Raw genomic sequence first — 22,500 nt, 5'->3', positions numbered from 1 at the left:
CACACACACACACACACACACACACACACACGACTGAATACCCCAGCCACTTCAAGCAGGCAGAGGGGAGACAGTGGCCCTCACTTAAACAAGTTGTATGAGTAGGAAAATTACCCTCCATGGTCTCCTTTGAGGAATCACACTTGTCAGAGCAGAGTGCCTTCTCTCTCTCTCTCTCTCTCACACACACACACACACACACACACACACACACACACACACACACACACACACACACACACACACACACACACACACACACACACACACACACACACACACACACACACACACACACACACACACACACACACACACACGCACAAATTGTTTTGCTCAGTGTGTCCTGTCTGGCCAGGGCTATGTATAATGGATTTGTCCTGATGGAAGGTAGCCTGGGCCAGACGTGTTCAGCAGAGCAAATAGATTAATGAGGTGATTTAGACACACACACACACACAGCATGATCCCACTCATATTTGTTGTGTCAGAGGCAGAGAGGGGGGGGGGGGGGGGGCAGGGGGATGGCATTGCAATATATGTAGTTTCTGTCCATTATATTTTCACCATTGAGAGTTGATGTTGGTTAAAGGCCAACAAATCCATTGTACATACAGAGCAGACAAAATAATGTAAACACCTAATATATAAAAAAAAATCAAGCACCTAATAAGAGGTATGCAAATTCTCTGGGAACAGGTTCAACCCTCACAATATCACTACGCTGTCATACCAGTCCTGAACTGTGTGGAGTGGGATGCTGGAACGTTCTTCAAGAAGGAATGCCTCCAGTTCTTTGAGGGATGAAGGAGATTGAAATCTACTTCCCATACAGCTTCAATGCATCTGTTGATTGGGCCCACAGAAAACATTTGACTTCCATCGTGGTGTGCACGAAAACCACTCTTGAATTTGTTTAGCAGTGTGTGTGGGTGTATTATCATCTTGGAATAAGGTACACCCGTACGTACCGACTGTAAGGATTTCGACTGTGCTGTGTCTACGGATTGAGGTTCTCGGCTTCATCATTTCACTAGACCTGTAAGCTGTGGTGGAACGAGCTTCCACCTTCGGTCAGGACGGCCGAATCACTGCCGATTTTTCGGAAAAGACTAAAGACACACCTTTTCAGGCTCCATCTGGGCCCTTCTTGAACTAACTTCTTTCTCTCTCTCTTAAAAAAACAAACAAAAAACTTCTAAACTAACCTAAACTAAACTTGTACCACTATTCCTTCAGAAGTTGTAGTTGTCAGACTGTGTTGCATAGTTGATCGCTCTATTGCTGACAAAAATGTGTTATTGTAAGTCGCTTTGGATAAAAGCGTCTGCCATCATCATCAAGATTTGCCATCATCGGCCTCCACCAGCCAATCATGTGGAACGCTGCCACTTTGCTATTCTGTTGAGCAGAAATGGCGACCCAAGTGCTGCAAATGTTGTCAGTGTTTCAAATCCAAACGTATTCTGGAATATGAGCAAAGAAAGAGGATTCGCTCGATGGAAAAAGCAAGCGAATCGCCAAAGCGGCGGTGGGAAGACAAATGCTGACTCTGCAATTCAAACGCTGCTTTCTCCAGCATTTTCCAAAGGCTGTCCGACTCCTCAAGAGGAACATTTAAGCGCTGGAGCGAAATTATGCATATAACTTTCTATATCTTCATCATCGTTCAAATTTGGCTGGTGGCTTATTAACATAGGTTCCTGTGATGTGATGAACTCAAAATGCTAAATAATAATAAAATATTTCTGGTTTCCAGGGACTTTAAGTTTTTGCTTTACAGAGTGGCAGATCCTGTTAAGGGTCTATCTCTCCCTACTAGTAGTAAGGTTGAACTTGTTGTTGTGACCCCTTACCATACAGTATATGAAATCATTTGCAGTTGCAATTTGGGCACAAACTCTGTTAGGTGCCTCATGTTGATTGAAAAACGCACATTTAAAAAGATGATGATTGCGAGACCTTTATTTCCAGCCAGGTCTTTCACTCCGGCCAACTTGGCGCTTAATGAATCCTTCTATCGTTATGGAAGTCAAGTGGACAGAGACAGAGAGACGCATTAGAGGAGAGACAGCGGCCAAAAGATTTCTGAGAGCCTTTAGCTCGATGGGAAACCATCAATAGCTCAGTACGTCAAGCTACTTAATGGCCAATCAACTGCTGACTCAATTAGAAGCCAGACGGAGCTGAGAGCTGTGTGCGTGTGTGTGTGTGTGTGTGTGTGTGTGTGTGTGTGTGTGTGTGTGTGTGTGTGTCTGTCTCTGCTTCGTTCATCAGCATTAAACCTTCTCACAATCTTGACAAATGAATGATCTAGGTTGGGTCTATTAGAAATGGTTGATTATTATAGGGAGCAGCTCTTTCCACCTGGCACTCACAAGGAAATAAACCACTGCCACACAAGGGAGGGCTTTTCAGCAATACTCAATCTGAATGGATGCTTATCACAGCAGTTCAACTCTCGCAACCGCACTCAACCACCATCAACATTAACAGGGGTGATGTGATGGGCCTTGAACCGGGAGGCGCAGGCTTTACTGCAACAGAGGTGAGTTGGGGACAGGATTAAGGTTGTCACAAGTTATCGATAGTATTGATAAGTAGTATATACATTTGAAATGGATACATACTCATTTGCAACAGGTATCGATTATATCGATACAAAAATAAGTTGAAATGGATACAATACTCATTTGCAACAGTATCGATACCAGGCAGTGTTTCCTCTTCATGAAGAATCAAACATACTAGGCTACTGTTTTTCCCCTCCCTATCATTGGTGGGTATCTGTTGTTTCAACAAGCTCAAAGTGTTCTGGTAGGCTGATGACTAGAGCAGGGGTAATCTGCTGTGTAAGTGCAAAGTTTTGAATGAGTTTTATCGGGCCTAGATTATGGAGAAGCGTGCATCTGTCCGTCCGTCTGTCTTTGTGCATTTGTATTCCTCTTGATGTGTTGTCATTCCTGGGTATCGGTGCTGGACTGGTAGAACTGAAGTTCGAAATTCGAGTATCGACAGGATTAAATGTGACTACATTAAAATCCACTAGGCCTTTTTGATGAATGAGTAAAGCCCAGAATTGTAATTAGTTCCATCTCCAGCTAGCCAATAAGGACGTGCGGATTAAAACAAAGCTGGCATGGCATTTACACAAAGGAGCTGACCGGATCATTTAACACAATTACATTCATGAGCGCACATGGAAACTCATTAAATCATTCATATTCCAACTCAAACATTGGCCATCGACGCTGTGCTGCCAAGCTGAAGCATGGGGGGATAATGCTAGGAGGCAACCACCTGTCAGAGACAATTATAGGTCTGCTACCTCCCGAAACTAGGAGTCCCTTTGCAAACTCACTATTTAGTTTAAGTACACTCACCAGTGACAAGTGAGCAAAACAGAGATACAATCCGACAATTACATACACGAGAGAGAGAGAGAGAGAGAGAGAGAAAGAGAGAGAGAGAGAGAGAGAGAGGTAATCCCATAGGCAAATATTTGAAGCGAATAACTGCGAATTTCTGCAGATTCTGGAATGTCGGGGGACGGACAGCCAAACCGCTCGCTTTGAGCAGAGGACTCAGATATACTGATTGTGTATCCGAGTCCTCTGCTGTAGGCAAGTCAGTTGTCTGGCACATGGTTTTCCCACAAAACAGAAGAGAAACAATGGGGACACACACTCACACACACCCCTGAGGCATCATAATTCAAAGTTTCTCTCAAGTTAAACATTTTAATCAGCCAACAAGAAAAATGCTAATTAAACATCCTCTCGTTTGTACGTCTTGCTGCCATGGTGAGCGCTGCTCTACTGTTACAGAGTGCATTCCTGCCGCTGCATGGTAAACACATGTAGGGGCCTCTCTGTGTGTGTGTGTGTGTGTGTGTGTGTGTGTGTGTGTGTGTGTGTGTGTGTGTGTGTGTGTGGCATCAAAGCCCTCTGTGATCCCTTTCAAACTAGAAGGGAGATGAGAGCACCTGTCCTGTGCTGTGCTGAGAAATTAGGCTATAGAGACACTGCATGAAATAGGCCACGCCTATCACGGGGAAATAGCTCCGTTCACTCCCTTAGACCGGCGTCATTTTCCTTGAATTAAACATAGCTAAAAGCTGTTGTGAGGTGGGCTGCGCACACAACAAATGTAAAAAATCACCTATTAAAGTTTTCTTGTACTCCCGAGCAAAACAAGGAAGCCGTTGAGAAGAAAAATGTGGATCTTGCTGTCAAGATCCTTGCTGTTCATCTTCTGTATATAAGATCTTTGTGTGCAGCACGCAACATAGGAGAACGCCAGGATTGGGGGGAGTTTCAGGAAGCAGAAAGTCAGCAGACAAACGTGATCAGCTCACGTCTCGTTCGCAGTTCAAATGAATGAAGTAAACGCACACGTCTCATTAATTGACACTAGCCAGTTCCTCCTAGATATCTGCAAAACTATCTGTATCTGACGAGAGCTCCTTTGTTCGCCCGGTTAGCCACGGTTTGTTTTGCTAGAAGTTGGCACGATAGTTGGTCCTTTGTGTTTTCCCCCGTGTTGGGCATGGTTTCTGAATGATGACGCGTTCCGCAGTGTCTCTATAGGACAGGGAAAAGTCTCAACAGTGTAATAATATAGCCCGAACAATCAGACTGGCTGTGTTTTTCTCCGTTCCTCTCTTCCTCTATCTGTATAGTATAGCTCAGTGGCTTTCAAACTTTTTCATGTTCAGGATCCATAAACTGACACAAATGAGACCACAGACCTAGCCTGGGAACCTGATGCTAGCTACGGGCTAGCTCATTTTCATTTGCTGTGGCAGCTGCAATTCACATTTGCAAATGCAATGCAGTGCAATGTGAATTGGTCTGGCAATGCCAGGCTACCACAAATCCCCATTTGATAAGATTTTGTCCCAGGGCCCCCCAACTGATAGATCTTTGGTTTTAGCTGTTTTATTACAGAAAGTGTATGAAACCCATGACCAAAATAGTCATACATTTTGTCATTGTGTTACTTACAGATGGAATTATAGTGAAAAGAAATGATTCTCCTATTTGCTGGGCCCCCCAGAATCCCCTCAAGTACCCCTGGCAATCCTCGGACCCCACTTTGAGAACCATTGGCCTATAGCTGACTCTGAAACAGCCTTTTCTGACCCTGTTCAGATACGTGTTGATATGAGTGAACAGAGGCTTTCAGGCCTATAAAAGCTGTCAGCGACAAAAACCAGCTGACTGATGGACATGGAGGCAACGCGGCCCAGAATGCACACGGTGGAGATATGGACAATGACAGAGCGCTGTTTGGTCTTTGTGGCCATCAGTTTGAACCAAAGCCCTTTTGTTTCTGCCCTGGATGTTATCCAACCGCTCCTCTGGAGGCCACACAACACATACTTCCATAAGCCCATTCATGATGACAATTATGTCCACAGTCAAACCGGCTTTTGATTTGCCAGATAGGCCCATTCTACAGATAGGCCCATTGTATTGTTGGAGAAAGTGCCTTGTAAGCAGGAGGGGCATTGACCCACAGTGTTGACCTCCTCAGAGAGAAACCGGCTTTCAGTGAAAACAACTTAGCCACTGTCAGCGGGGCCACAGATAGAGGTTCTCTCTCTCTCTCTCTTTCTCTCTCTGTCAGAGGGGCCTCAGATAGAGGTTTTCTCTCTCTGTCAGAGGGGCCTCAGATAGAGGTTCTCTCTGTCAGAGGGGCCACAGATAGAGGTTTTCTCTCTCTCTCTGTCAGAGGGGCCACAGATAGAGGGTTCTCTCTCTCTCTGTCAGAGGGGCCTCAGATAGAGGTTTTCTCTCTCTGTCAGAGGGGCCTCAGATAGAGGTTTTCTCTCTCTGTCAGAGGGGCCACATATAGAGGTTTTCTCTCTCTCTGTCAGAGGGGCCACATATAGAGGTTTCTCTCTCTCTGTCAGAGGGGCCACATATAGAGGTTTCTCTCTCTCTGTCAGAGGGGCCACAAATAGAGGTTTCTCTCTCTCTGCCAGAGGGGCCACAGATATAGAGGTTTCTCTCTCTCTGTCAGCGGGGCCTCATATAGAGGTTTCTCTCTCTCTGTCAGAGGGGCCTCAGATAGAGGTTTCTCTCTCTCTGCCAGAGGGGCCACAGATAGAGGTTTTCTCTCTCTGTCAGAGGGGCCACATATAGAGGTTTCTCTCTCTCTGTCAGAGGGGCCTCAGATAGAGGTTTTCTCTCTCTCTCTCTGTCAGAGGGGCCACATATAGAGGTTTTCTCTCTCTGTCAGAGGGGCCACAGATAGAGGTTTTCTCTCTCTGTCAGAGGGGCCTCAGATAGAGGTTTTCTCTCTCTCTGTCAGAGGGGCCTCAGATAGAGGTTTTCTCTCTCTCTCGGTCAGAGGGGCCTCAGATAGAGGTTTTCTCTGTCAGAGGGGCCACATATAGAGGTTTCTCTCTCTGTCAGAGGGGCCACAGATAGAGGTTTTCTCTGTCAGAGGGGCCACATATAGAGGTTTCTCTCTCTGTCAGAGGGGCCACATATAGAGGTTTCTCTCTCTGTCAGAGGGGCCACATATAGAGGTTTTCTCTCTCTGTCAGCGGGGCGACAGACAGAGGTTTTCTCTCTCTCTCTGACCCCTGGTACTCCACAAAATTAACTCTGATATGAATCAGGAACCTTTGACCTGTTCCTTTCTTTGTCATATTTTGCTGTTGAATGCAGCATTGCATTCCTCTGTGCAGTTTTGTAATCGAGTCCAACTTGACTCGAGTCCAAGTCTGAGTCCTGGACACGTTTTCAGGACTCGTGATTTGACTTGGACTTGAGCACTGATGACTCAGACTTGGACTTGGACTTGGACTCGAGCATCCCTGCATTTGGACTCTGACTCGGACTTGGACTCGAACACGGGGGACTCGAGACTCGACTTGACTACAACACTGCCTCTATGCCATAGGCCAGGGGAATGCAACGCTGTCTGTCTTTTGACTCTCAGAGACTTTCTGCAGTTCCTCCTGGTCGAGTGTCTGTACAGAGAGCTATCTGGGACATGGCGTCCCACATCAGTCCCAGGGCTGCATTTCCACATGCAGGGCGGCACCTGAAATAGCAGCCGAGACCTGGGTAGGGACGATACAGGAGGGTACCCAGCCTCTGCCTCACCATCTGCTTCACATCTAGGACTTTAGGACTTTGGGATTGGGAGAGGTGCCCATGCATCTTATGGAGGCTGGATGCAAGAGGGGATAAATAGCATCAAAGGTAGTTACAGAATGGCCCGTCATTGGGTGGGCTCACATGCCAGAGAGAGAAGGGTCTCTTGTGTTCTTCTGACATTTTTAAAGAGTATTCTGATAAGCTAACAAGGCTCTATTGCCATACCAATTATGGCGGAGGCTATCAATCATGTTCATAGTCCTTTGATAAATGCCTACTTCCATCTGGCATAAATTATACAATGAGTAGTTTCAACCAAGCAAATCAGATTGGTAAAAGATGTGCACTGCCTACCATGTTGGTAATTGCCATCGAGCATGACTCGCTGGCCACACATTCACAGAAATGGACCTGGTTTGGATTTCCATGTTCAATCTTGTGGTAAGTAACCAGATATTTTGTTAGCATTTTTTCTTGGTTTTTGTGCTTATTTTCCCCCCCCAAATGTCTTTTTTACACTCGTTTGTGAGGATCTTTTCAGATATTACACGTGCAGTACACACACTCCTTTGTGATTCATTCATACTGTACCTAATATTGAGTCACTGTCACAGCTATAATCGCAGTAAAGAATGCCCTCTTAGGTTATTGATAGAGTAAAATACCACTACTTACAATATATTTGCTCCGAAACCCAAATGCAAACCAGGGAGTGAGAGTCCCCGGAAAAATGGTAGTGAGTGCAGTGGATGAGACATCTAGTCTGGTTCCATAGCCTAGTAAGCCTACCACAAGCATGTCTCTATCTCTAAGGACTTGACCGAGCATCATATATACAGTACATGTCATATACATACTAGACACACAACTCATGCCTGGGGGCAATTTAGGGCCTTCCATTCCCCTGAGCCGCATGTCTTTTGGACTAGGCCACCTGAGCTACCGGACCGGTACCAGACACCCCACAGTCACCATTTTGACAGACAGCACAAGTTTGTAAACTGACTTGGCCCATTCCTCAGAACAGAAGTGTCTTCTTGGTTAGGTGTTCCACTCCAGCTGTAAAACACCTTCTCCCTACCTACAGCCATAAGGAGAGGCAGATGGACGTGAGGCGATGGCCTGAGGGGGGACTGAACGTTACCAGGCTGCCATGGAGCAGATTCAAGTTTCTACCTTCCACAGCCTGACTGGCCAATAACTTCTAACCCAAGGACTTTCAAGTCCCTCCTGATGCTGCTGAGGGCTTTCCAGATGTGTTCAATCAATCACATAACATGTGTGTGGTTTAAAAAAAGATGTATAAAAAAATTGAGCAAATGATAAGAGTAATTTTTGGAATCTACGGACAAATGAAATATTGGTCTCTCAATCTTACCCAATGATTTTTCAAAACCTCTTTGTTCCTCTCTAAATAGTCATATGCAGTAAGTAGTATCCAAACAATATGTGTCTCCATAATCTCAATCTTGAGGGAGCGGGCTTTACACACAGCTCTTCAAATACACTTTACAAGCATTATTATGCAATGACTAAAGCTGTAGAGGCTTAGTGGCGTTCTGGGTAAAGAAGTGATTATGTCATTACTTCCTGACACTGCTGGGACCAGAAACACATTTATCATCATGTGCTTGGTATGTCCGACATTGTTGACCCCTCCTGTCCCTTATCTGGCCGAGCCTGCTGCAGTGTGTCACTGCTGTGTGGTTATCATCTGAGATGACATCACATCACATGCCTGATGTAGGCTAGGCTACTATACCATCTGATACTGAGGCCACCGTTCATGTGCCAGCATGTTTGAATTATGCTCTCTTGTCTGTGATCATGCAAATATACAACGCTGAATAGCGACAAGTGTCAGTTTTAGGGGTGGGAGATACAGTTATGATGTGCTGATGAATAGGCCTGTTTGTCTGAGGTAATTCAGACCTGCCAAACAGGCTGGATACATTCTCTATAAAGCACTGGGCCAGCTCGGAGTCGGCACTGACTGGGTTCTGCCAGGCCCATTGAAGCATTTGATCTCAGAATATGACAGGATTGGCAACGTGGGCCCTATTACAACATCTGACCGACATGTTACTGAGCAGCTTCCAGAACCACAGAGAACACTCCAGTGGAAGGAGGCTACTGTGATCCACAGAATGCCTGTTAAATCACAGTGGAAAAGATCCTGGCCCACACTCCTCTGCCTCATCCAAACACTGTGAGCTCAACCAACTTATATGGGCTATTTTATGAACCGGGTTTGGTGCTACTTGCGAAATCTCTAAAACAGTATGGAAAATGGCATCATGATGGTGGTGAGATACAACACATTACATTCACCAGTTGTCTGTAAAATGTATTTTTATTTGGGGAAAGCTGTCAGCAACAGTCATTTAGACTGATATTTACATTTACATTTAGTGTTAAGTGTAATTGTTTCCAATGCAGTTCTACAGTTCTTTTTGCACTCATATGCCCTGTTATATTTGTACTATGTTGTAAACGGAGTCCACAGCACAAGAATTTCACACGTGATACTTGTACCACGGAGTGACAATAAAAATCTTGAATCTTGAATCTTGAATCATTGTTTTTTAGGCTTTCCATGAAACAAAGCACGAGCATCAGAATAAGCAGATCTAATAATCTCACTGTACGATCATGAGACTCAATATTAGACCAGCTGACTTCGTGTCACAAGGATCCTTTTCTCAGCAGCACAGGAACTGAAGCCACAGCTGTGTTTGTTGGTTACAGCCACATCCATACTGCTGGGGGGAAGAGGGACATGAACTGCCATTAGCCTGTCACTGTTTCTTGGTTCACACTCATAATGATGTCACTAACAACACACACACACACACATGCGAGCGCACACACACACACACACACACACACACACACACACACACACACACACACACACACACACACACACACAAACAGTGCTCAGAGAGTTGAACATAACAGAAAAAAAAATACAAACAATGAAAACATAAAAAGCATGTATCCCCCGCACACACACTCACTCACACACACACACACACACACACACACACTCACTCACACACACACAGGAAATGCTCCGTAGTGTCTGGGTTGTGAGCGGTTGTTAGTTGTTTTCTCTTGGGCCCAGGAGTATTGTGGGCGGCAGACCCAAAGATCTCAGGTTCCTTCCTGCGCTCTGGTTTTTATAGTCTGATTCAGAAAGAGCTCAGCCATAGCAAGTAACTGCCCTTGCTATTCAAACACAATACAGACCGATTAAGTGATGACTAAGAGACGCGATCTGAAAAAACTAAACAAAAACATAATGGCTGCCATCCCCCATTCAACAAGGCAATCTTTTACATGTGTAATTTCAATAACTGAAATGTAATAATCCCAGACAATTGGATTCAGCTTTCCCAAATGGAACGTCGGCCAAAAAGCCACGGTTGCTAGGGGCGATGCCCCCCCACAGACGAGAGGTCTACAGCAGGCGGGAGAGAGATCAATCACCACGGTCATTACGGCAGCCTGTAAGATCCAAAATAAATAAGAGAGCGAGTCTGTAGAAGCTGAATGGTGGGAGAAGTAAGCACACTTTAGAAGGAAAGCCGTTTGTTCAGCTGCCATGCAATATCAAGCTATTCATCTGTTTGATCTGGACACCGATCTGGTGCTTTGGTCCGTCAGACAGTCCAAACGCGCTTTGTGTGGTTGAATGTGTTCTTTGTGTGTGTATTCTGTGAGTCTGTATGCGTATGTGTGTGTGTGTGTGTGTGTGTGTGTGTGTGTGTGTGTGTGTGTGTGTGTGTGTGCATTCACATTCTGTATGCCAGAGAAAGGGCTGAAGATGATCAACGTAACTTTGCTTCATTTATTTTATTTTTTTATTTTATTCGTTTATTTGGACGGGACAGTGCAAAATTAATGAACACAGAGACCACAGAACAGATAGTAAAACCTGGAACATAGTAAAAGTGTAAAAATTGCCAGATTTAGCACGAGGCTAATTTCCATCCGTTCATTCAATGCCTTATGTATATAGTGAGGGAGATGTGACTGTGTGGAGTAAATATGGGTAACAGTAGCATTGATGCAGCTCAACATCAGAAGGTATGACGTGAAGAAAAGTTGACCCTTTTCAGTCTGAGAGAGTGTTTCATATCCGCTCAAGTTGAAAAATTGCAATTCACACAAATACGCGGCTGAGGCGAATTTCGCATCATATGCCTGGCATGAAATTGCGTCTGTTCGCGACTTTCCATGACTTTGTACGAAATCGCGCCGCTGTCGCATGAAAAATTCGCTTTGCTTTCGGTCTGTACACAGCTTGAGAGAGAGAGAGAGAGAGAGAGAGAGAGAGAGAGAGAGAGAGAGAGAGAGAGAGAGAGAGAGCTGCATAGTTCACATCACTGCATTTTTGTGCTGAATGGTTGGCCCATACAGTGGAGTTTGGGAAATGACCCTGGACATATGTGCACCTCAGACACACCAACTTCTTCCATTTTTCCAAATGAAAACAGACACCTGGCCGAGCAGCATCTGGGCTGCCTTTGTACTTGTGTTTGAGGATATTAGCGATGGGAGAGATAAAAGGGGCTAAAGCTCACATGTCAAGTCAGACCACCTCTCTCTGTCTCCAGAGAGCCAACCTCGGGCAACAGGCCTGCCTGGGCAAGCCTGTAGAGCTCTTACAGTCGGGACTGTTTGGGGTAACAATACTATGAAAATTCTGTGGTCACACAACCTGAGGAGATAAATGGCGCTGAAAAGCCCGTTGCATGAGAAACATCTGGAGCCGAGGCGCAGCAGCTTTCATCTATAGGAATGTTTAGTTCTTCTCGCAGTAAACACTTGGAAACCAAAGCATGCTGGCACGGATTCCATTAAACCTAGTCTGAAAGAGGAGCCCAAAGAACGGCAGAGCAGTTCTGTGGCCTGGGGTGGGAGGTGTGGCCTGAGGTGGGAGGTGTGGCCTGAGGTGGGAGGCGTTTGAAGGGAAGATCGTCTCTAAGAGACTGTATGAAGCTATTCCCTCCTTATGGGCCCCAAGGACTCGGAGAGAGAGCGAGAGTGCAAAGAGTAGAGCGGTCACACAGAGAGGCGGGTGGGGAACCCATGATTCTGCACCTGGATACACACACACACACACACACACACACACACACACACACACAAACGCACACAAACGCACAGACGACCAGATCGAGGGGGGGAGCGACCGTGCACCTGTGTGCAGCAGAGTCCATTACAACGCAGGCACGCAGACCAGACTGCTGACACGATTCCAGTGGGGGGACGCGATGAATCAATTTGACAGCTCCGTCAACCCCAACAGCCCCGCCCCCGCTCTCTCCTGCCCCCTGTGGCCCGCCCGTCTCCCTCCGCTGCACACTGGACAGTTTGCTCTCAGGCCAGGGCTTCAGTAGCCTCTGACAGGCCAGGGCTTCAGTAGCCTCTGACAGGCCAGGGCTTCAGTAGCCTCTGACAGGGCTTCAGTAGCCTCTGACAGGGCTTCAGTTAGCCTCTGACAGGGCTTCAGTTAGCCTCTGACAGGGCTTCAGTAGCCTCTGACAGGGCTTCAGTAGCCTCTGACAGGGCCTCTCAGGCCAGGGCTTCAGTAGCCTCTGACAGGGCTTCAGTAGCCTCTGACAGGGCTTCAGTAGCCTCTGACAGGGCTTCAGTTAGCCTCTGACAGGGCTTCAGTAGCCTCTGACAGGGCTTCAGTTAGCCTCTGACAGGGCTTCAGTAGCCTCTGACAGGGCCTCTCGAGCGCTGTCTGTCCCACAACACTCAGTGCTGCTGCAGTCTACCCGGGTGTCCGGCCGTCTCTGTGTCTGTTGGCAGCCAGTCAGACTGTTTGTTAGTGTCTCAGTTATCTCTCTGTTTATCTCAGTCGCAATCAATGATGTAAAGGACGAAGACCCCATCCTCACAGACAACTTACTGTACATCAGTTTAACTGAACTTAATGTATATATAATTGTATATGTAATGTATATATAATTTGTATCAGCATGAGTCTATCATGATGGGGAAACTCTGCTCTGCAAATAAAAAGGTGAGTAAACTGAGTTGAGGTGGGTTCACGTTCCACCACACCCCCAATTGTTTGCCTCCATTGCCTGTCTTCCTGTTCGGCCGCCGCCTACCTGCCTCCATTGTCCAACCATCTGTCTGTCTCAAACCATCTGCATGACTGCCTTCACCCCCTCTGTCTGCCTCTAGTCACACCATCTGCCTTCCTTCACAGTATAGTATGCACACCTCTACTCCTCCCAGGCCTGCTCCTCTGACGCTCCTCCCACAGACAGCAACATGGAGACAGACACTAGCGTTGGGCAGGCAGGCAGGCAGGCACCAGGGACAAAATGGTCCTGAGCCAGCTGGAGTGTCACTGGCAGCTTTGGGTTGACAACGCGTTTCCCACAGTCGCGCCAGAGGAAAGTACAGGGGGAAGAGGATATTACTGTACACAGCTACAGCTGAGGTGCCACTCCACATCACAGCCAGTGCAAGGCCACACAAGACAATATTCAGCTCCAAAGGAAAGGGAAAATGGGATCTATCATTAAGACTGGAGTACAGTATAGTATATCACTAGATCAAAGGGCTAGGTCATTAGCAACATCTTAGTTTGATGTCAAACACAAGCCTTTTCCCTCTCCTTCCTTGCCAATGTTGCCATACATCACACAACTACCAATTCAGAGGCTGGATACAGCCAGGCCCATGTTCCTTATAACAGGGTTGTGTGTGTGTGTGTGTGTGTGTGTGTGTGTGTGTGTGTGTGTCTGTGTGTGTGTGTGTGTGCGCGTGTGTGTGTGTCTGTGTGTGTGTGTGTGTGTGTGTGTGTGCGTACCGTGCACATGCGTGCATCGCATTCAACTTTCTTTGACCTTTGCTCCACTGAAATCAGTGTCCAGTACTCCAGCCCGTCAAAGCCAGGCAGTTAGATTCAGTTATAATCAGCATTTTGTCTGAGCCGGGTGCAACAGAGACCTCTAACATTACTGAAAGCTGAAGCACTACAGTAGGAAGGCAAATCTAATGAAGGATGCATGGAAGAGAAGGGAAGGTGGTGTTAGTGCTGAGTGCTCGCTAACATACAGGGTGCCATGGAATAGATTGAGAAGGGAAGGTGGTGTTAGTGCTGAGTGCTCGCTAACATACAGGGTGCCATGGAATAGATTGAGAAGGGAAGGTGGTGTTAGTGCTGAGTGCTCGCTAACATACAGGGTGCCATGGAAGAGAATAAGGCGGTATTTAGTGCTGAGCGCTTGGCTTGCTAACATACAGGGTGCCATGGAAGATAAGGTAAGGCGTTATTAGTGCTGAGTACTTGGCTTGCTAACATACAGGGTGCCATGGAAGAGAAGGTAAGGCGTTATTTAGTGCTGAGTGCTTGGTAACATACAGGGTACCATGGAAGAGAAGGTAAGGCATTATTTAGTGCTGAGTACTTGGCTTGCTAACATACAGGGTGCCATGGAAGAGAATAAGGTGGTATTTAGTGCTGAGCGCTTGGCTTGCTAACATACAGGGTGCCATGGAAGAGAAGGTAAGGCGTTATTAGTGCTGAGTACTTGGCTTGCTAACATACAGGGTGCCATGGAAGAGAAGGTAAGGCATTATTTAGTGCTGAGTGCTTGCTAACATACAGGGTGCCATGGAAGAGAAGGTAAGGCGTTATTTAGTGCTGAGTGCTTGCTAACATACAGGGTGCCATGGAAGAGAAGGTAAGGCGTTATTAGTGCCGAGTGCTTGCTAACATACAGGGTGCCATGGAAGAGAAGGTAAGGCGTTATTAGTGCTGAGTGCTTGCTAACATACAGGGTGCCATGGAAGAGAAGGTAAGGCGTTATTTAGTGCTGAGTACTTGGCTTGCTAACATACAGGTTAGAACAATGTGCTGGCTCAGGAGCCCAGAGAAATCAGTCCCATAGTGGTCTCTGTGAAAGCCTCCCAGTCTCCCTTATTACACAGTCAGTCCATCTCATAAACAGCCTGTCTCAATATGTCCCCCCTGACTCTTCAGAAAGCCTCAGATCCCTCATGCAGCTTGAGTGGACGTCTCTCCTGATGTTTTCTACAGATTACAGGGCAGAGGGAAGAACACACCTGGGGGCTATTTCTCATTCTCCTCTTCTTCAAATGCTTCAACTTTTAATGAAAACAAATACCAGCAGAAGGTTTGATGAACCTTTGATTAACGTAATCCATCTCTTTATGACTCCAAGACACGATCAGGAGATGAAAGGAGGCTGAGAACCTCCACAAGTCTGTTCATGCAGGAGCGGGTTCAAAACCCCTCGCTTTAAGAACACAACATAAACAAAACAAAACAAAAACAGCAAGCAAGCTGCGATCCAGCGGGTGGTCTTTAATCACTTGTCCTTCAGTTCAGACAGACTCTGCATTCTCACTTTGAGAGGCCATCTGAATAGAAATATTATTTCCAAATGACCGCAGGCGCAGGTTATATATAATTGAATTGCTATTATAAAAAGAAGAGACACGTTTGATTGGTTTGTGACTTGGAATCAGGATAAAACCTTGGAGCCCAGAATGCAACATACATGTATGAGGTTTTCCATAAGCGCCAGCTGGCAGCTAAATGGCTGGACAGTGAAACCTTTCCGGCCGGCTACTTTCTTACTGTCACAATATAACCAATATTGACATTGCAATATTGTGCTATAGAGAAGCTAACTGCAGTGGATGGCAATGTTTATTGTGTGTAATTCAGGTGTCGCTTCATGAGATGGCGTCTAGTTTCCCGGCTGGGCAGTGTTCGGACCTTCAGGCCGATATGGAGATCACCCCGCCCCCTGCTGGCTACTATGTTCACCCAGCTGGACATTGTATGCACTAGCGGAAAACCCTGCAACATAGGGAGCCTATTTCTTCCAAAAGGTCATAGTCTGCCTACTGTTTAAAGGCAGAAGCACAAAAGAGACCATGTAAGTGAATCACTGTCAAAGTAAATATGCTTATTTTCTCTACATATGGAGAGAGATGTATCTATGCCTGTGATATCCATGTTGTCTGAGTACTGGGCTAGTGATTGATGACACCCTGAGGACAGCGCAGAGCCAGACAGCACATGTGTGCCAGAGATAGAGAGAGCGAGCAACGGCCAACCTCAAACTGCACGGCGTAGCGAGAGCGAGTACATTAAGGCGAACTTCAGAGAGACGTGCAAATAGACCCAATTCAGAGGAAAAGCCACATGGGAAACATCAGCCATTCCTTCACGATTTGTACCGTATCCGCTAAACGGCAAAGAAAAACATCTTATTCCACTCATGTGTTTGGCTTCTTGTTACCGACACGCCCCTAGCCGCGCCCCTCCCCTCCCCTCCGCTCGCCACAAAAAACAGCACCTCGCAGGATGTGTGGTTTCTAGGCCTTTGATAGGGTTAAGCCAGCAGAGGAGCTGGGGCGACCGGAGAGGAACAACCCTACTATTCAAGACCAGGCCTGTAATTCCAAGAGGCAAGGGACATGTGCTGCTCCCTGTGGGGAGAAAGAGAGAGAGAGAGAGAGAGAGAGAGAGAGAGAGAGAGAGAGAGAGAGAGAGAGAGAGAGAGAGAGAGAGGGAGCAGAGAGAGAGAGAGGGAGGGAGAGAGCAGAGAAATGCTATGGGGCTGGTTATTAGTTTGAATAGGAGAGGAGGGCTGGGGGAATACTGACAGTTCAGTAGAGGCCAAACAGAGTACACTTTAGTCTAGCCCTAGATAAAAGAGATACACAGAGAGTGTATACAGTTCTAGCTACATTCTCTTGCTGGGGCTGTATGCTGCAGCAGGTACAGTCCCAGACACAAAAGCTAACATAAGTCTGTCTATAGTCTAAGTCCAAGTCTCGTTTTCGACTCACCAACTCCAGTGACCTCTCGTCGTCATCGTCGTCGTCCCGGGGATGATGAGAATAGGGTCGGGGAGGGTATAAATTAATTTGGGGACGAAAAGGTGTTTCCATCTCCCAATTTTCAAAAAAGGCAAAAAACCACCTCAAGTGAGTGTTCAAACTTTTTTGCGAATTGAGGAAGTTTTCTTTATTTTTTTTAATTGCCATCTCATCAAGCTTTTCTAATGCGATACTTCAAAATGCACGTGAAACAGGTGAAAGTCTTGTCATAGCCAGATCATCCTGAATCACAGCCACTCATAACAGCAGTACAAATCAGTGTGTGGCTAAAGCATGAGACAGAGAGAGAATGTTCAGTGGACAAACTCATTGGAGGGAATAAGTTCAATGAAAAGTTACAGGAGGACTGCACATGTTGATGCTCACGCCACGGCAACAATGGATTCTTTTCTGGACTAGTGTCCACAAAAGCCTCTATCTGTTGCTTTTCATTTCACCTCTATCGTAAATCTGGGGATTTTATTAATTTATTATTATTATTATTATTATTATTATGATGATGTTTTGAGATTCTTTGCAGCAGTTTATCGCCCACTTGGTTTGCAAAACATGATAATGCCCCCTCATCCCCAAATTCAATCAAGGCTATCTACATATTTCTAACAAAAGCACTTCTCAGAAAGAGCACACGGGGAGGATTTTCAAACTTGTACTGGGCGACAATGTCCTATTCAGGTCTTCCTGCGATGGGTTTTTACAGGACACGGCTACTTTTTCAAGGACTAGGTCAAAAGGACGGATAAAAAAAGGTCTTATCTGCAAAGGAGCAGCTGGCAGGTGGACACAGAGACAAAACACACAGCTGGAAGTTTGTACTATCATGCACGCATCATGCGCACACCACACGCACGCCACACGCACACACCACACGCACACACCACACGCACGCCACACGCACACACCACACGCACACACCACACGCACACACCACACGCACGCCACACGCACACACCACACACACACACACCCATTCAGCCTCCATAAAAAGACTTTTGACAAACTCCAGTGTGTCTGCACACACACAGGCCGTATTGATTACTGGGGTAATGTTTTTAAAACAGACACAAAGTAGTACACAGCGTCCTTGTGTGTGAGCCTTGTGAGTGTAAATAGGACCTATTAATGTTTGTTTGGTGGTGTGTTCTGTATGGGTGTGTTAGGGCTGGGTATTTTACGATACCAGTACCACTGCTGCAGGACATCGCGCGTGGGAGGATCACGCTATTCCCCCAAGTTCGAACAGGTGCCTCGACAGACCAGAGGAGGCGCTAGTGCAACAACCAGGACTCCTACTCCACCAGCTTGAAACATGAAAGTATGCCATGGATTACAGCTAAATTTGAGTACACTAGTATCTGGCTTGCATTGGCATCTGAAAGCCCTCAAAATTGTTGAGAGAATGAAATCAAAGACAAGACTCTTAAGTGCCTTGATCCTGCAAAACCTGGTAATAAAAACACAGCAGCATAAATAGCTAAGAGATTTCTCCCCCTCTCTTCCACTCTCTGAGGATGGGCTGCGGAGCGTTAAGAGAAAAAGGCAGAAACCGCCCGTCCTCAAACTCTTCTGAGGAGAAACAGTCCATCTTCTCCCGCCCGGCGCTCAGAGTTGTGACAGCTGAAATAATCCACTTGTGGAGACGGCTTCAGCCTGGTGTAAACACACTGACTTTGGGGAATGTGTTGGAGTCTGATATCTGACAGAAAGAGCAGAGCGCTACGACAAGTGTTGTCTTTCAACAGCGCAAAGAAACATCGGCTCCGCTTTCGTTAGCCTGCTCAGAGGGGTTGACGTGTCTGAGAGTTTGTTTTGTTTTTAAGATCATAATGAAGCAAATCGTCAAGGGTACTTGATCATTTGTTTCTGGATCAGTATTCCTGCACTGAGAAGATTGATAGTTACAGGTTCAAATGTACTTTGATCTCATCTCACAGTTTCTGACTGAAACTTAGGGCAGCTTCACAACAGCCCCTTTTTGGACATTAGTCAAGTTAAATCTCTTGCTAGCAGCAGCAGCAGCACCTGTGGGATTCAACTAGAAATGTTAACAATACAACATCTCTAACACCTCACAGCACCTGCAAGCGCCAAAGCTGGTTGCCAGAATAAGACGACGAAGATCACACGTACGCACACACACACACACACACACACACACACACACACACACACACACACACACACACACACACACAGTGCTGTTGTTCACACTAGCAACTTCATGCAGTAATTACTATTTTTGTACGTGCCCCCAACATTTTGGAAAGGCCCCCATTTCCTAGACAGTGGGGGCAAAAGCTGCCCACAATATTTGCTAAACTGATCTCAATCAGGCATGTGACTGCCAAAGGAAAGTATATGGAGCGCAGAGCATCGCGCATTATAGATCTGCAGGATTCATGTGAGTCACATGTTCAGGTGGAAAAAGCAGGATTTCATGATTAAACAGGAAGAATCACATCTCTGGTGCAGCATGTAAACGGAACGGAGCCAATGGACACCAAGCACGTATTCTCTGATCTAATATGGCCCTGTGCTCTGCATGCACAGTGGATGACTTCACCTCACTGGGACATGGGGAGCAGAGTCAAGGCAGGTCAAACACCTGACGTATCCGGACAGCTGGTCCCCCCGCGAGGAGGATGGGACAGCTGGAGTCAGTCAGAAGAACCAAGTCTAGGTTTTATCGTCCGTCTGCTTCTCTGTTGTAAGCTCTGCTATAATGTTGTGCCTCACCTCGGTGAAAATGAGGGAATTAAATGATGCACCATGATTACAACACTGTTGACATTGTCGTATGTCATTATTTATATCTTAATGCAATTTGTTCTGTAGGTGTTCTGTTAATTCCACTGTAGGAAGGGCTGCTAAATGTGCTCTAATTTGAGGTGTTTATTGCCACACAAACAAGGTGCTGTCATTCATAATCATCCCCTTGTGCTGTTGACGTCAGCAAGCACAAAACGAAGATTTCCAAACAGGATTTAAAAGAAAACCATATGATACAAGCTTGGAGTTGGTGTAGTGACTGAGGGCGGGGTTACTGATGAGGAGCACAAGCTGCTTAGCTGAGGGCTAAAGCTGCGTTCACACCGACCTATAAAAGTTTGTTGCTGGCGTCGAGTTTACATACAAAGTCAATGCAAATGAGCGATTGAGCGTATATTCGCCTGGGAGAATAATCGCTGGCCGTCCGAGCGGCAGAGACAGAGCGACAGGGAGAAAATACGCTCGTCGCTCAAGATGAAATATTCCAACTCAAGCGAAAATACGCTGGCATCAGTCGCTCGCTGTTCAATGCTGATTGGCTGCTGTGTGAGAGCGAGTCGAGGATCACTCTGGCTTGGAACAAACCGCATTGACAGGCTGACAGCTGACATGAAGTGAAGTCTGTACTACCGGTATGCAGCTCGCATTAGGAGCACGCTGATAGGCTTAGCTTGTAAACAATGACGGTGGCTCGTAGTGGACAAACAGCATGACATTGCGTAACGTTATATCCCCCACATGTCCGTCATTTCGTGTGCCTGTTGATGAGCGATTTAAACAGAGCGACAGAGCGATTCCAAAGGGTTGACTTGAGCGACAGAGAGAAAAATAAATATCTCGGTGTGAACGCCCCTTAAGTCTTGTCTCTCACTAGAGCAGTCTGGTGATCATTTTTGTGTGTGTGTGTGTGTGTGTGTGTGTGTGCGTGCGTGCGTGCGTGCGTGCGTGCGTGCGTGTGTGCGTGTTACCTCACAGGCGAAATATTTTGCTGTGTCAATGCAGACATCGAATGAAAACTGAGAAACTGAATAAAAATGTGTTTTAAAACGCCACCAGCACAGACATGGGAGGTGTCGTCAGCGGGGCCAAACTTCAAAGCAGCAGCAGAATCTCAAATCAAAGAGACATTATGCTGATATGATATGATACACTTTGGACTTTCAACCAAGTATGCAAACATGCATTTTAATGGCTGTTTAAGACCGGGCTGTTTGTGTGAATGACTCAGTACACTGACTCACCCAGGCTATCAGTACACAGTTGAATCATCAGAGAGGGCGAGAGACCGCAAAAGTAAGGGAGACGATCTCAACTCTATACTCATTATTATTTTATTATGATGCAAGTTTCAAACGAACCCCCGACCGTTGTCTCTCAAGCTCCGCCTATCCAAACCTAACTGACAGCTCAAAGCAAACACAGAAAGGAAAGTGGGGAATGCTATACTGGAGGATTTGGATCCCTGGTCTGATGCAACATCATCTGCAATGCCATGGCGGTGCTAGGAGGGAATAATGATGAGGCTGCCTTGATTAGGAGAGCTGAGTGCAGTGGAGCCGATGGTGTGAGCCGAGTGCAGTGGAGCCGAGTGCAGTGGAGCCGAGCGCAGTGGAGCAGAGTGCAGTGGAGCAGAGTGCAGTGGAGCAGCAAAGTGCAGTGGAGCAGAGTGCAGTGGAGCAGAGTGCAGTGGAGCAGAGTGCAGTGGAGCAGCAGAGTGCAGTGGAGCAGCAGAGTGCAGTGGAGCCGATGGTGTGAGCCGAGTGCAGTGGAGCAGAGGGCAGTGGAGCAGAGGGCAGTGGAGCCGAGTGCAGTGGAGCAGAGTACAGTGGGGCCGAGTGCAGTGGAGCAGCAGAGTGCAGTGGAGCCGATGGTGTGAGCCGAGTGCAGTGGAGCAGAGGGCAGTGGAGCAGCAGAGTGCAGTGGAGCAGAGGGCAGTGGAGCAGCAGAGTGCAGTGGAGCAGAGTGCAGTGGAGCCGAGTGCAGTGGAGCAGCAGAGTGCAGTGGAGCAGCAGAGTGCAGTGGAGCAGAGTGCAGTGGAGCAGAGTGCAGTGGAGCAGAGTACAGTGGAGCAGAGTACAGGGGAGCAGCAGAGTGCAGTGGAGCAGCAGAGTACAGTGGAGCAGAGTGCAGTGGAGCAGCAGAGTGCAGTGGAGCAGCAGAGTGCAGTGGAGCAGAGTGCAGTGGAGCAGAGTACAGTGGAGCAGAGTACAGTGGAGCAGCAGAGTGCAGTGGAGCAGCAGAGTGCAGTGGAGCAGAGTGCAGTGGAGCAGAGTACAGTGGAGCAGCAGAGTGCAGTGGAGCAGCAGAGTGCAGTGGAGCAGAGTGCAGTGGAGCAGAGTACAGTGGGGCAGAGTACAGTGGAGCAGAGTACAGTGGAGCAGAGTGCAGTGGGGCAGCAGAGTACAGTGGAGCAGAGTGCAGTGGAGCAGAGTACAGTGGAGCAGAGTGCAGTGAAGCAGAGTGCAGTGGAGCAGCAGAGGGCAGTGGAGCAGCAGAGTACAGTGGAGCAGAGTGCAGTGAACCGAGTGCAGTGGACCCGAGCTCCATGTTTTGCATTGAGACAGGATGTGTGTACTGGTCCCGCCCTCCTCCCCGCTCAGCTGCTCATGTTCTTCTCACGTCATCACTTGTCAGTCGTCTTGATGAGCCGTCTACCTGGAAACAGCATCCGTAAAGCCCAAAACAGGTGTCGAAGGAGGAGACA

The 22,500-nt window shown here is 47.0% G+C and overlaps 1 protein-coding gene across 6 annotated transcripts in view; it reads right to left on the bottom strand.

The window, feature by feature from the left end:
* srgap1a (SLIT-ROBO Rho GTPase activating protein 1a) overlaps window positions 1-22,500 on the bottom strand; it is a 110,329-nt gene that overhangs the window by 69,348 nt on the left and 18,481 nt on the right. The window lies entirely within an intron of this gene.

The sequence above is a fragment of the Poromitra crassiceps genome, assembly GCF_964638095.1.
Source record: "Poromitra crassiceps genome assembly, chromosome: 18".
Lineage (NCBI taxonomy): Eukaryota > Metazoa > Chordata > Actinopteri > Beryciformes > Melamphaidae > Poromitra > Poromitra crassiceps.
Note: the sequence above shows the minus strand (reverse complement) of the source record. Positions and strands in the feature narration are given on the sequence as shown.